We start from the raw sequence: 13,810 nt of genomic DNA, 5'->3' as shown, positions 1-13,810 counted from the left end.
TGGCAAATATTATTATATCATGGCACAACAATCAGCAATAATGATAAGCCTAACAATAATAAGGTCATATAGATCAGAACACAGTCTTGGATGGATGGAAAGTGGATCCTTCACCTAAAATGTGTCTTTTCATCCTGAAATGCCAGACACATGTTGGATCACAATCAGGAAGTACAGTTTCCACAAATCTCTTCACTCGATTGGGATGTTCTCTTTTATTCTAAACGGCAAGGGCAGTTACTGTAACATCGAGAGGATTTTGCCGTATTAAACATGTATTTATACAGATTTCATCAGAACACAAAGATTGGCCTTCTCAGCTTCCATAGCTGCAACTCTTGTGTCATGTTATCAGAACAGTGTTAAATGCAGCACCGTTTCCTGGGCAGGGTGGTTCTGACAGCAGTGCTAGAGTAAGACCTTGCCAATGTTTAAAAGGTCATTTTTCTCTCACTATTTTTACTGTTCCCCACTGGTTTGCTTTTTGCATGATGGTGGTTACCTTGGTATAAGACCACTTTCTGTTGTCTCACTGTCATTGTGGTCACTGACCATATTTTGTGCCTTTGATTCTCCAGGAACAGAAGTTTTTATTTTATTTTTTTCATACACATTTATTTATTTTTTTACTTCTTAGCCTAGCAGATTAAATAATGCTTGATGTAACCATCTTCTACCTCAAACAGCCTGGTGCCTTTTTTCCCTTTTTAATAGAAAAGTGCCTATATAAATTTTTCAACAGCAGAGAATCACAAACAGTGGCTTGAAACTGAGAGCTCAAATGCCAAGAGGTCACTGTCTATAGAATATGTCACTGTCTCTCTAATGAGGGAAGAGCTACACAGAGGAGGATGGGTGAATTAGCACTAGTGTGTAAATGTAGAATCACAAGGTTAACTGGACTAGTCCAAAGTGCTGAGTCAGCAGATCACAGATCAGACAGCTCAGAGCATTCAACCCAGTAAATGACCCGTGACAAACATGGCCCATGGAGGCTAACTAATTAAGGAATGTTATCGACTTTAAACAAGGTTAACTAAGGTAATGTAAATGGAAAAAAAGAGGCCCAATTTACCGGTATTCACCCAAAGTGAATAACAATTATATTAATTGACAGAAAAGATGTACTATTTTTCTGAATATATCATTAAAGCATAAGCCTAAATCACAGAGGGGACAGGGAGACAGGAACCCAGGTAACACGTGTCATCATTTACTTGCATATATATATATATAAAGCATGAAAGAACTTAAAGGTTTGAAATGACATGATAGCAAGTAAATTATGACATGTGTTACCTGGGGTGGGGTGGGGGCATGATTCATGAATATTGTGAATTTGGAATGATGTTTTCAACCTCATTTCATTGATTCAGTCACAACAGTTCCTGGCTTATCAGCCTAAATTTCTGTCTGTTTCTCATCCAAAGCAAGCATGTGGCCTCAGAACACATATACATGCAGTAAATAGATGTAAAGCTCAGAAGTAGCGTATACTTTTTTTTACATATACTTTAATGGTGCTTTTGTGACCTTTTTAAAGTTTGAAAGCTTCTGCCCTCAATTGTAAATGCTTAGAAAAGAGCAAGTTCATTCTTCAAAATGTTTTTCCATAAATTATAAAAGGGCATCATACAACTGCACATATATAGGGGTTAAAGCTGATTTCATAATAGTCATGATTCTCCTCAACATGTCACTTGAGGCCTCAAATGTGTTTGTTAGTGCAGGGCAGGCTATGAATAGTGACATCTGTTGGTTGAAAAAATTACTCTCAGTCTCAAATCAAAAAATAATATCATTCATCTAAATGGAACACTGATTTTGGTTTCTATTTAGAGCAATGAGGGCCTATGGGAGAGCTATAGGGAAATTGCTCTTTTTAAAACAAAAAAAAACAAGTGTCAGTAGATATGCAGCATGTCTATATTCTTAGGCCATGCATTGGTGTGTATAAACATGATAGTGTGTTTATGGCATATTATAGCCTTTTTATGTAGGCTGGTAACATCAACAGGTTGCAACTTATTTAATGGTTCGAGTGCGTGCGCAATACGCATGCCATGTGCCTCACAAGTAACGCACTCCCTCTATGGCATATGCAGTACCCTCTCAAACCACCAGGAGGCACTACAGAACTACACATTAGCACAGAACTACAGCTACAACCTATCTGAGGACGGCTGTGATAATGGAAAGATGTTTTAAATACTGTTTGCTTATGAATATGAATGGAAAAATTGGACTTTTAATATTTTTTAAAAAATAAACTAATTTTATTAAGAGTGGCCTACTTTAAAAGGAGGGCACTTGTCTGATGTTATGAAATATCTCATTGGCCTAGAACAAGATACACATTTAACTGTGAAGCCTGAATCAAAAAATTGTATTCTTAGATAGAGCCAGGAATATTAAACTCATCAAATATTTCCCAAGATACCAGGCTATTAATGTGACATTTGGAAGCCCATTTACAAAGACACATATAAGAAGTGCAAAGAAAACACCTAGGCCTACACCAGTGAAATGAACCATGCAAAAAAACATTTGAGGCTATGTGAACCAGGTTTCCTGTCTGTGAGGTTTCTCACAAGTTATATTTCACTCAAATGATAACTGAGATTATTCTGTCTTTGAATTATAGAGAGATATAATTTCCCTAAATGCCAGAAGCTCTCTTGCCAACTTTTTAGCTTGTTTTATGTTTTCTTATAAATGTATTATGATTACAAAGGCTATATTACTTTTTCAATGTTATAAATTCCTTTTCATGAACAAAATGTGAAGATGCCATTGACACATCTTATAAATAAGCAATAATATCAACACAAAAAAGGCAGAAGAAGGTTAAAACATCTCTAGGAACTTATGTGAGCATGTGCTGCAGTGTTTATTTGTACAGTATGAAGGCCCCAGGAAGCATAATAACACACAGAAGTAGACCCCAACAAGAGTTGAAAAATACCTTCCTTCTGTTTTGCAGGGTTAAACTCTAAACTGTAAAAGATGCCAGTGAGCTGTGCTGTCCCACGAAAGAATGCATGGACTTCCTATTGCAGAAGCCTCTGGTCTCATAACATCACCTCAGGCTCTTTGACCTAATTTAATAGTTCCCATGTAAAAGAAGCATGAGATACCACCTGTCTGTTGTGGTAAAGCTGCCTATCCGTCTCTAAAAATCACAGTATCTGTCTCATATGTTATTTGTATAGAAACCCATTTCTGTCACAGAATAAATTTTTTTTGGCTTTCTGGCTTTTCTTCTCGGAATTCTGTTTTATAAAAAAAAAAAAAAGTCTGAATTGTGAGATACAGTATATGTCTATAGGACATTTCCTATAAGATGTCAAATAGATGTTTATAAGACATCTTTAAGATGTTTATTATTTAGAATTTATGTAAAACTAGATGTTTGTACACAGCAGATGCTTTCCAGATTAAGCGATCTTTAACAGACATCTTGGGGACATACGTGTGTTATCTGGGTTATACTTTAAGCCTATAATATGCTGTTTAACGATGGTTCCACAGTGACAGCATGGCCCACCATTAAAGAGTCTGTTACATTCATTACATTCAGCTACATTACATTCACCAGCTGAATTGTACATGCTGTTCTTCTACATCTCTATGACTGACAGGCCAAGAGAGAGAGTGGACATTTGAGAAGATGTGCTTCCTTCTTACATTCCTTGCTGGAAAGCTTAGAATTCCATTGATCTGTTTTTCAAACTCCGTTGTGATTTAGTAATCACTGGAGATGAGTTTAGTCTGAGAGCTGTATCCTCCTCCACCTTAGGTCGCTCATATTTCAACAGAACCATCACTAGAATATGTCCTCGTTTAATTTAAAGGACCGATCAACTAAAGGAGACAAGATAATAATGTTATTTATGGACACACACATCTCAAGCACACACACACACTCAAAGGAATTTTCTGGGGATTGTCATGTTTTACTGTGGGCTGGAACTCAGACGATCACCCTTCTGATAAAGCAGTATTGGGTACTTTCTAGAGCTATAAATAAATAAACCCTATTCATGTGAACTTCTCCAGCAAACAGATGGTGTGAGACCATGCGAGAAGGTTTGGTTTACCCTCATACACGTGTCTATAGTTAGACCTGTTTAGTCTCTAGTATGCAGACATTCATGTTATTTTCTACTTTGCATTCTTCAGAGTTTGGTTAGTAAATGTGTAATGCTTACAATTCATAATTTACTTTCTGAAGCATAGAAAACACAATTTGTATCACTGTGGTCAAACTACACTGCAAAATCATTTTGGTTATCAATATTTTGTCCTTGTAGGAAAATAGTAAAAGAAAAACTTTTTTTTTTTAAAGAATGTATTATAAAATAGCCAGTTATTAAAGGTGCTGTAGGGAACTTTTGTAAAAAAAATATTTTTTACATATTTATTAAACCTGTCATTATGTCCTGACAGTAGAATATGAGACAGATAATCTGTGAAAAAAATCAAGCTCCTCTGGGTCCTCCCAGTGCTCCTATTGCCATTTGCAGAAAGTCATCCGCTCCCGGTAAAAAACAACCAATCAGAGCTGCGGTCCGTAACTTTGTTTGTGTTCAAAATGTAGAAAAATGAACATAATAAACGAGTACACCATGAATCCATTTTCCAAACTGTGTTTTTAGCTTGTCCTGAATCACTAGGGTGCACCTATAATAAGTGTTTATATTCAGACTATTTTAGATTGCTTCGGGGGTACCGCGGCGGAGTAACCCAGTACCTTTGTGATTCTTCATAGACATAAACAGAGAGAAGTAGTTCCGGCTACAATGTTCTTCCGCAAGACGCAAGCAGTTCTGTTTATTAACCGCTAGAGCGTCAAAAGTTCCCTACCGCTGCTTTAACAGTAAAATAACTGACTTTCTTTTATGGCCAAAAGCCAATTTCTCAACAACGACTCAAAACTCCTCATGGTACATTCCCAAGAAGCATTGTCAATGACACAATCAAATGAAAATCAACTGAGAAACATAACACTACTGGTTTTAAAGATGCTCATTATATAAACATAGCTATAGAAACAATACATTTTGACATTTGTTGCAAAATGTGCACACATTTATGCAAATATGCCAGTATTTAGAGAGTGTTGGGTACATTCACAGACAACATTGTCAAATGATCCCCTTTCACACGGATCCACAAAAACATCTAAAAGTGCTGTTTGCAAGGGCAGTTGGTAATGAAACACCACATATCTGTGCACCTATAGACTGAACACATAATATGTGCATGATGTCACTGTTTTCACAAATTTTTCTGTTAATTCTGTACTAATATTACTTTTTCTTGCAGCTTTCGTCCTGTTTTGAATGCTGTACTGTAGTGTGTTGCGTTTATACTTACCTGAAGTGTTAAGATAAAATGCAGGTAATATTATAAAATAACTTCAATTCAAATCAATATTATTAATAAAACAGATTAGTCAGTTGCAGAAGCATAGCCAGAAAAGAGACTCTGGGTGTGCATATGAAAATCTGGGTGTGCCACATTTATTGTCAGATTACTGTGCAAAATTATGGGATAGTATTTTTGTCACACTGCTTCTGTCCAACCATACTCCTAGTGGCAATTTGCAGGTTGTGTCAAAATGTAGTTAATTGTTAAATGTAATAATTTTCTTTCAAATACGATAATTTTGAACTTCTGGTACGATACTTGGACATGCTAAAACATTTTTTAGAAAGGAGCTCTGCGACATATTGCTAGCTAGCAATGTGCAATCAAAAATTATCTGTTTATATCATAGACTGCGGGGGTCAAAGTCAGCTGCTGTTTGCTGATTGGTTGGCAGTCCAAATGTCGGCAGATATATTTTAACAAAAATAATTTAAAATGTAAATTACATTAAACATTTTTAGCATTATTGCACCATATATTGGATTCTTATTTCTGTGCCCCTGAGAGTATGATTTAAAATGTTCAGTGGCATCACAGAACTGCCAGATTCAAACAGCTTTCGCGCGTTGGCTGGCACTGAGCCAGAGACGGACGCGCTCAGCGCTTGTCATATATCACAATTAATATGCAGTGTTTTCAACCACATAATGTTTATTTTAGTTTTCATACATTTAAATATACATAATCACTAGTAAAACAATACATTGTTAGTTTGTAAAATACACACTGATGTCTATGGAAGCAGCAAAAACTGTCTAATCAAATGTAATTTGCCGACGTGTTTTATTCATATATCAGACACACATAGCAGAACAATAAAGTTGACTCTATTCTTCGTCCAGTTCAACAGCCACTTACTTCATTTCATTTATTTCGGGAGAAACTGGGGAATTCAAGTGCTGTACGTTAGGACTCCCAACTGCAGCGCTCATCTCGTTATAGATCAAGATAATTCATAAAGGTTTTTAAACAAAGAATCGGAATATCAGATAGTTGACATGGTAAGCCAGTTTGTGTATATATTTTAATAAAAAATGAAATAAAACGAATACCGATACATCTGTTGGTGGCTGCCATAGACAGTAAAGGAAATGGACACAGCGACCCCATTGGAACTCAATTGAGACAAGTGAAGCCCATTTTTAGCATTTTTTAGCACTTCCGTTTCTGACACGCAGACTCATGCTGTGTCCAAATTCAGGGTCTACATCCTTCGGAGGACGCATTTGAAGGATGTTACGTCACAGCGCCGCGACGAAGGCTGTCCAAATTCGTAGGATCCTTCAAATGCGGCCCACAAATGCGTCCTCCTTTTCCCCGAATTCGAAGGATGGGTGTGATGGATCCTTTCGCGTCCTACCTATCCCATAATTCTTTTCGGCAGGACGAAGCGAGCGGTAGCGGAGTGGGGGAGGAGTATTATTTTCGATGTTTTTTAAAACTGGCTTTTCAAAAAGATATATTTTCAGTGGTTTTCTAGTTAGGCATTTTGTTTTAGCATTAAGCATTTTTTTTTTACATGTGTAACGTTACGTGTATATGTAAAAAAAAAAACGTTTACTTTCGTAAACTAGCTTCTTCCTTACTGCCTGTGTGAATATCCCCTTACACACAGCTTATTTGTTAGTGATTGAAGCTGTTTTAACGCTTCTAAGGACGAAAGAGCAGACAGAAGTGTTTATAAAGCTCCGGGGAGAGAACGATGAGCTCTTCACCCGCTTCTTGCTTGGCGCTGTCACGGTTGCTAGGCGACAGGATATGAGCAACGGTTAAGGGAGGGAACTGAAAGAAGGGTAGGCTGTCCAAATTCACAAACACCGACTTCCGGTTTTTGCGGTCGTCGGAGGACCCATCCTCCTTCAACCGGGTAGGAAGGATCCTAAGGAGGATGCAGACCCTGAATTTGGACACAGCTTCAAACTAAGCTTGATGACGTCAGCAACCTGTCTGACAGATGTAAATCTTCTAAGTGGCTGTGCATGCAAACTGCCATCATTAATCTTGCAGAGACGGCGAGCATGTGCAGGGAGTTCTTTGGCGTGAGTGAGCAGGAGTAAGTATTCTGATTAATTATTTTGTATAGAATTTTTAAATGTAACGCCAGTAAGCCATATTAAGTTAATTGCCTTCAGCTTCTCCTCCTGTCTGTACAGTAATTTCTTTACTGTGCGACAGAGAGCCGAGTGGTTATGAAGCAATCATTAGCCTATTTTTACAAAAACTGTTTCTACGGGGCCATAATGTAACATAGAAGGTAATCGAGCACTTTATACATTGTCGTTTATCTTTAGAAATAAATAACGGACAAATGGAGTCTTTAAACACCTCAGATGTAAAGTTATTCGCTGTCAAAGTGATGCCAAAATGAATGGGAGGTCAATGGGATGCTAACGCAAGTGAAGTTCTGCTACAAGATGGCAGCACGCAGCCGACTTCAACTTCCGGTCGACTTCCTTGCCGCCTGGTGGCTGCGGTGTGTCACGTGACAATAATGACGCGTCGCTATGGAAACAAGGGGTCAGTTAAAATATTTCAGTCCCTCCAGAAAAACGCGATTATGCGATTGCCTGATTTAATGCATAATCAGCCAAAGGCCGCATATTTATGCGGGATCGCATTTTTTTTTTAAACGCCACTTTTTTGCCGCATAAATTTCAGAAATTTTCTGATTTCTGATTTCAGAAAGCAAAATATGCGGGGCTAGCATGATTTGATAATCCCTGTATTTTCGTTGCAAAAAACTCACATATATATTAGCAGAAAGTTGAAAAATGTTGCGTTTACTTCACACAAGTAAAGCACCATTTTCCCCCTATTGCCATGGGAACCTTATGAAGTGACGTAATTACGTGACGAGAACATCATCTGCAAACCCCGCGGTGAAACCAGGGTGAAACTTGAAGCGCGCAAATCATTCTTATTTGCCAACAAAAATAAGCACAAAAGAACGCGCAAAGCAGTTTCCCGATTTGTTACATGAGAGTGGAGCCAAATTATATTGCGGAAACTGCAAATTTGATGAAATAGAGAAAAAAAAGGTGATTCCCCCAACACCCCCTTCTCACTAGGCTACTAACACTGTTGTAGTTTCATTCAGAAGTTGATGCAACTTTACAGTTGTAAGATTGCACTTTTTTGTTACAAAACAGTAGCAAAAACTTAGTTGTAATTATATTAGTAGTATATAAAATAATTTACGTTGCAGTAAGAGATTGCAACTTAAATATTCTGTGACTTAGTATGCTCGCTTATCATAGGAAGTAATAAGAAATTACTCTTTACATTAAGGTAGTAGCCTAGTGAGAAAAAGGTGTTGGGGGAAATTACCTTTTTTTCTCTTTTTCATCAAACCGCAGTTTTTGCAAGTTCACGCAATTTCATCGCATAAAATTGCAAAAATACCCCGCATATTCCATTGCATTTTTTTAAAAATCAATGATTTTCTGGAGGGAATGATATTTGTAATTTACGCGTGAAAGGGTTGATTTAAAAATATATATATTTTCTAAGTAAACAACAATAGCCTTAGTTTAGTAAACATTTTTTATTGAGACTATAAAAAATAATTCTGTATCTATTTTTAGGTGTGCCAGCTGCCACTGTGGGTAACTGGCTACGCCACTGGTTGATTCCAAAATATACAGGTGATCATTCTCTTATAGACCACGAGGAAAAACCGTCAGAAATTGAGTGGGCGTCTCCTACTGACATGATTGACAGCTGAGTGGGTGTGGTCATGATTTATGTTGCGCAGCTGTACAAACGCTTCTCAATTTAATTCTGGAATGGGGGGGGGGTCTAAAGTAATCAATTGGGATACACCTTTTCCTATCAGCCTTGTGAGTGACCCGCCTCAGTGATAACATTGTTTTTCACACACATTATAATGACCTGCCACCCCCGTCGCATTGTTCTCATAAGAGGAATGTCTGTTTATTTTAATGATGTAAGATTTAGGTGATTACAGCAAGAAGTATTCAAAGAAATATGAAAAACTGGCATAAAACTCAAATACTCATATTCTTTAAGCATACAGACAAACACAAGTGCACACACATCAGTAAACCATAGAATAAATTGCATAACATTAAGCTTCAAATGAATTCTCACTGGCGCTCCTGCAGAAATGAAGTTCAAGGGGAATGAATTCAGATCCATTGTAAAGTTATTTATGAGATATCATGTTGGGTTTGATAAAGCAGCTGTTAAGGAGAGTGCATACCTTTATAATTCTTCATGCTGCACGCAAGCACATGGCACAATCCCATGTAGAGTATAATAGATAAGATATAGCAGAACATAAACACGCACACAGATTCTCTCAGGCATGGTCCTGGAATGATGATCTAGATTCAGATGTCACATCTGCTCACCCTTACAGAGGCAGAAAAACAAATATTATTTAGAGATAAAGAAAAGTTCTTAGTTCGAGAGTGTTTTGATCTTTTGTACGACGTTTTTTGTTTCAACTGGTAGAACATAGAATAAAGAGAGTGTGACCAAAAATAGCTGTTTTGTGGGAAAATGTGGTTGTACCACAGGGGACTAAACACAATTAACATAACTTAAACTTTGAAAAAACTGGAAAGTTTATGGGTTTAAAAAAAAAGGGAGATTAATAATAAAAAAGAATGATTATGTAAAACAAACAAAAAATATATATATTAAATTCAAAGATATTTCTATGCATTTGTGACTTCTGTACATTGTGTACATTGTGAGAACATGACTTCTTTGAGCAGACGGTCAGATGTTGCTGCTTCCACTGAGGAACATGACGTTCTCCAGATCATCTCAAATCATGCTGGAGAACATGATCATCAGTTTTGACACAAACATGTGGATGTCGTGCAGCTAGAGTGCTGCTGTCACTACAAATAAAAAAGCTTATAATAAATATGATGCTCATCTTATTGTTTTAGTTAAACTTCACATAAGCAGATTTGCTGATAATAGAAGATGTTATAAACTTTGAAGATATTGAAAGCTTTATTTTTTGTCTTTTTCAGAAAAAAAAATGCATATGAGTCATAAGCCTATTTTTATAGCTCTTACAAAATAAACAAGTAAACACAGCTCTTTCCACTTTCAGAAGTTATTACTCTGTCTTCAGTGTTTAATCTCAAACAGATCCGGAAAGGAATATGTTTCTGTGGGCAACCGTACAGCAGATTACAAGAGCATTAGTCAATACAGCAGAAACAAGTCGAAACAGCTTTTCTTACATAATACCTATATTTCACATTTAATGATTGATATGTATATAGTTTTATTTGATTTCATTTCATTTCTGTTGTGGTAGTAGTGGAGGAAGGGAAAATATGTCAATGCAACTACAAATCTGAACTGGTCTAAACAGGCTAGTTTAGCTCGGGATGAAGTTGTTTTCTGCATCCAATGCATTAAATCCACAACAAACAGAGCATGAAATATGTTGATAGCTTGGAAGGCAAGAATATTCCAAATCAATTTTATGAAAGTACATGTAGCATAGAGCAGACATCTGTTTTCAGAATAATATTGATCCAGTGAACTTAAGGCAGCACTAGAGTAAACAAGAACTCATATTCCATCACTGACCTCAAGATATACGATATATTACCCTGTGAAAAGTAATTTGAAACATTCATTGCTTCATGCATGACAAAGGAAACTCACACACACGTTATGAACCCACTTCCACGAAGCAGAAATGACTCACTCCCACCTTCCATCTTTCAGTGACCATTAATGTGATCATCGTCATGATCACTTTTCGCTCTCACTCTTGTTCCTTTTCCTCTGTGTGTCTCACCTTAATGAGCTGCAATGGGGTCAGAGGCGTAAAGGAATGTCCTGGTTATGCAAGAGTTCGGATCTGCCTCCAGGGATAGACACAGAGGTTAAAAATGAGACATGAGAAAGGAGGCTTGTCACACTCTGACAAAAAGTCAAGGGAGACAGATTAAAAGCAAGAAATTGCATTAATACATTTGCATCAGATAAAAGCATCATTCATTTTAATAGCACCTATATATAGACCGCCAGTCTGAGCTTTAGCATTTAAAGCTGCGGATGACGTATAAACGCTTAATAACATAGTTATACACAAATACATAAATAAACAGACATTTACGATCATAGAAACAGACCAAAACAATAACAACACGTGGTATAACTCTAATTCTAGTGCAAGTTCTATGACAATTTAGATAAATAACAAAACACGCATTGTAAAAATGAGTCACGAAAGCTTTACAATTCCACCAACAACACAATAATAATAAAGAAATACATATCACATAGAAATAAAAATGTGTATAACACGTCTATTTCAATCATGAAGATCTGCATGCAATCAAATAAAATGAAAGCACTCATCTTGCTCTTGGTTTTTTGTTTGTTTTAATTTATTTGAACAAGTAATCGAGAACATTACCTGCCAAACAGAATATGTCTGTGCTTCATCAGCTTCATAATGGTTTTCTGTCCTCCACAGGTTATGTAACTCCAAAGGTGAGCGGCTCAAGATTCCTCTTTGTTCCCATGTGTTTGGAATTCCTGATCACTTTCTGGAATTCTCCTCGTTACTGCAGCCCTATGCTGTGGGGAATTGGAGGATGAAATTAGAGATGACATTTCCGAATGAGTTTCAGTTGCACCATAATGTCAGAGTATCAGGGAGGACAGGGAAACTGAGGAGAGGTTAAGAGATTAAACACAGAGCGACCAATCACTGCTCGTTTCAGCAGCATCGAGAGCCTTCCAAAATATCATCAAAACTCACTTGAGAGTCATTTGCAGATTTTCTTTTAATAACTAAACTTTAATGATTCAAATTTTATGAATTAATCTTTTATGACTGTTATGATAAAAAAGCTGTAGTTTTAAGCATGTCAACACTTTTATGTATATGTATTACGTACATTTACTGTCATTATATTATGGACATATTAACAATATATTGGCCATCATTGTATTGTTAGTGAGCAGAAGTAATGCAGCTTCATTTGAAGGTGAAGATAGAAGGAAAGGAATGAGAACAGAAAGGACAGGAAAGAAAATCTGCTTGCCTGAAAAACAGCATTGCGCTCCTCTAATTCCCCTGAGAAACGGGAACTCCAGAGAGGGTGTGTGTGTGTGTGTGTGTGCAGGAAGAATGCTAACATGCAGAGGAAAAGCACATTAAAACAATTATTGGCAGACATCAATGTTATTCAACCTGTGTGTGTGTGTGTGTGTGTGTGGAGGAATTCAGGAACACGTTCTTTTCTTAAACACATGGCATTTCCTGCTTGTGTGTTTGAAAATTCAGAGTAAAGGCACACTTTTTTTTATTTTATTAAAATTGCTATTTTAAACAACTTTCTTTCCTAGGGGAAAGGTCTGGTAAGATGTCACCCTTTTCACTTCCAAAGTGCCCATTTGCTTTTGACTGAGAGATGAACATACAAGTGAGTTTATTGCGTTTTGTGTCAGTGTCAAGTTTTCTCTCGGAGCATCTTGGAAGATAGAGGATAGATATTTCACATTGTTTCATTGTCCTACTGTTGGTTAAAGCATGCCAGGTGCTTCAGGGTGAGAGTTCATGATTAGTGCATCCAAATGAAGAAAATCCTACTGTTCTGGGGGAAATCTGGCAAAGAGAATCTCACATTTCAAAGAAAATGATGGATTTTCCTCTCGGTCATTTCAAGAGCTTACCTCAGTCTCACATGGATAGGAAAACTGCAAGGAGGGGCAATATTTCATATTCCATGTAACCTTGATGGTTGGAATGTGGAAACTTGATGACTTAGTCAAGGATCATTGTGCACACTTTCTTTTGAGGTCTATGAATATTTTAAAACTTAGGTTTCTAAATATTACAACTAATTTTGGAAATTGTTTCACTACATTAATTGTTTATGGATATCTATATATACACACACACAGCTATATGATTTTAGATATGAATACTTATTCGGCAAGGATATTAAACTGATCGAAAATGACAGCAAATCAATTTACATTACAAAAATCCAAAAAAAATAATAATGTTCTTCTGAACCATGTTCAACCTTAATGTATAATGGTTTCCATAAAAAAAAAATAAGCAGAACAATGATTTTCACTGATGAGAAATGTTTCTTGAGCAGCAAATCAGCATATGAGAATGATTTCTGAAGACTGGAGTAATGCTGAAAATTCAGCTTTACAGTCACAGAAAAAAAAAAACTTCTCAATATATACACTGAAATAAAACAGTTACATTAAATTGTAATTTCAATATTATTTTTGATCAAATGCAGCCTTGATGCATTTCAAAGCGATAAAAAAAAAAAAGAGAAAAAAGGGTCAAACTTTGAGACGTTTAGATTAACCTATTAGAAGGTAAACAAACGAGATTCTTCAAAAG

The sequence above is a fragment of the Carassius gibelio genome, chromosome A3 (genome assembly GCF_023724105.1).
Source record: "Carassius gibelio isolate Cgi1373 ecotype wild population from Czech Republic chromosome A3, carGib1.2-hapl.c, whole genome shotgun sequence".
Taxonomy (NCBI): Eukaryota; Metazoa; Chordata; class Actinopteri; order Cypriniformes; family Cyprinidae; genus Carassius; species Carassius gibelio.
The sequence above is the reverse complement of the archived record's forward strand: the minus strand, read 5'-3'. Positions refer to the sequence as shown.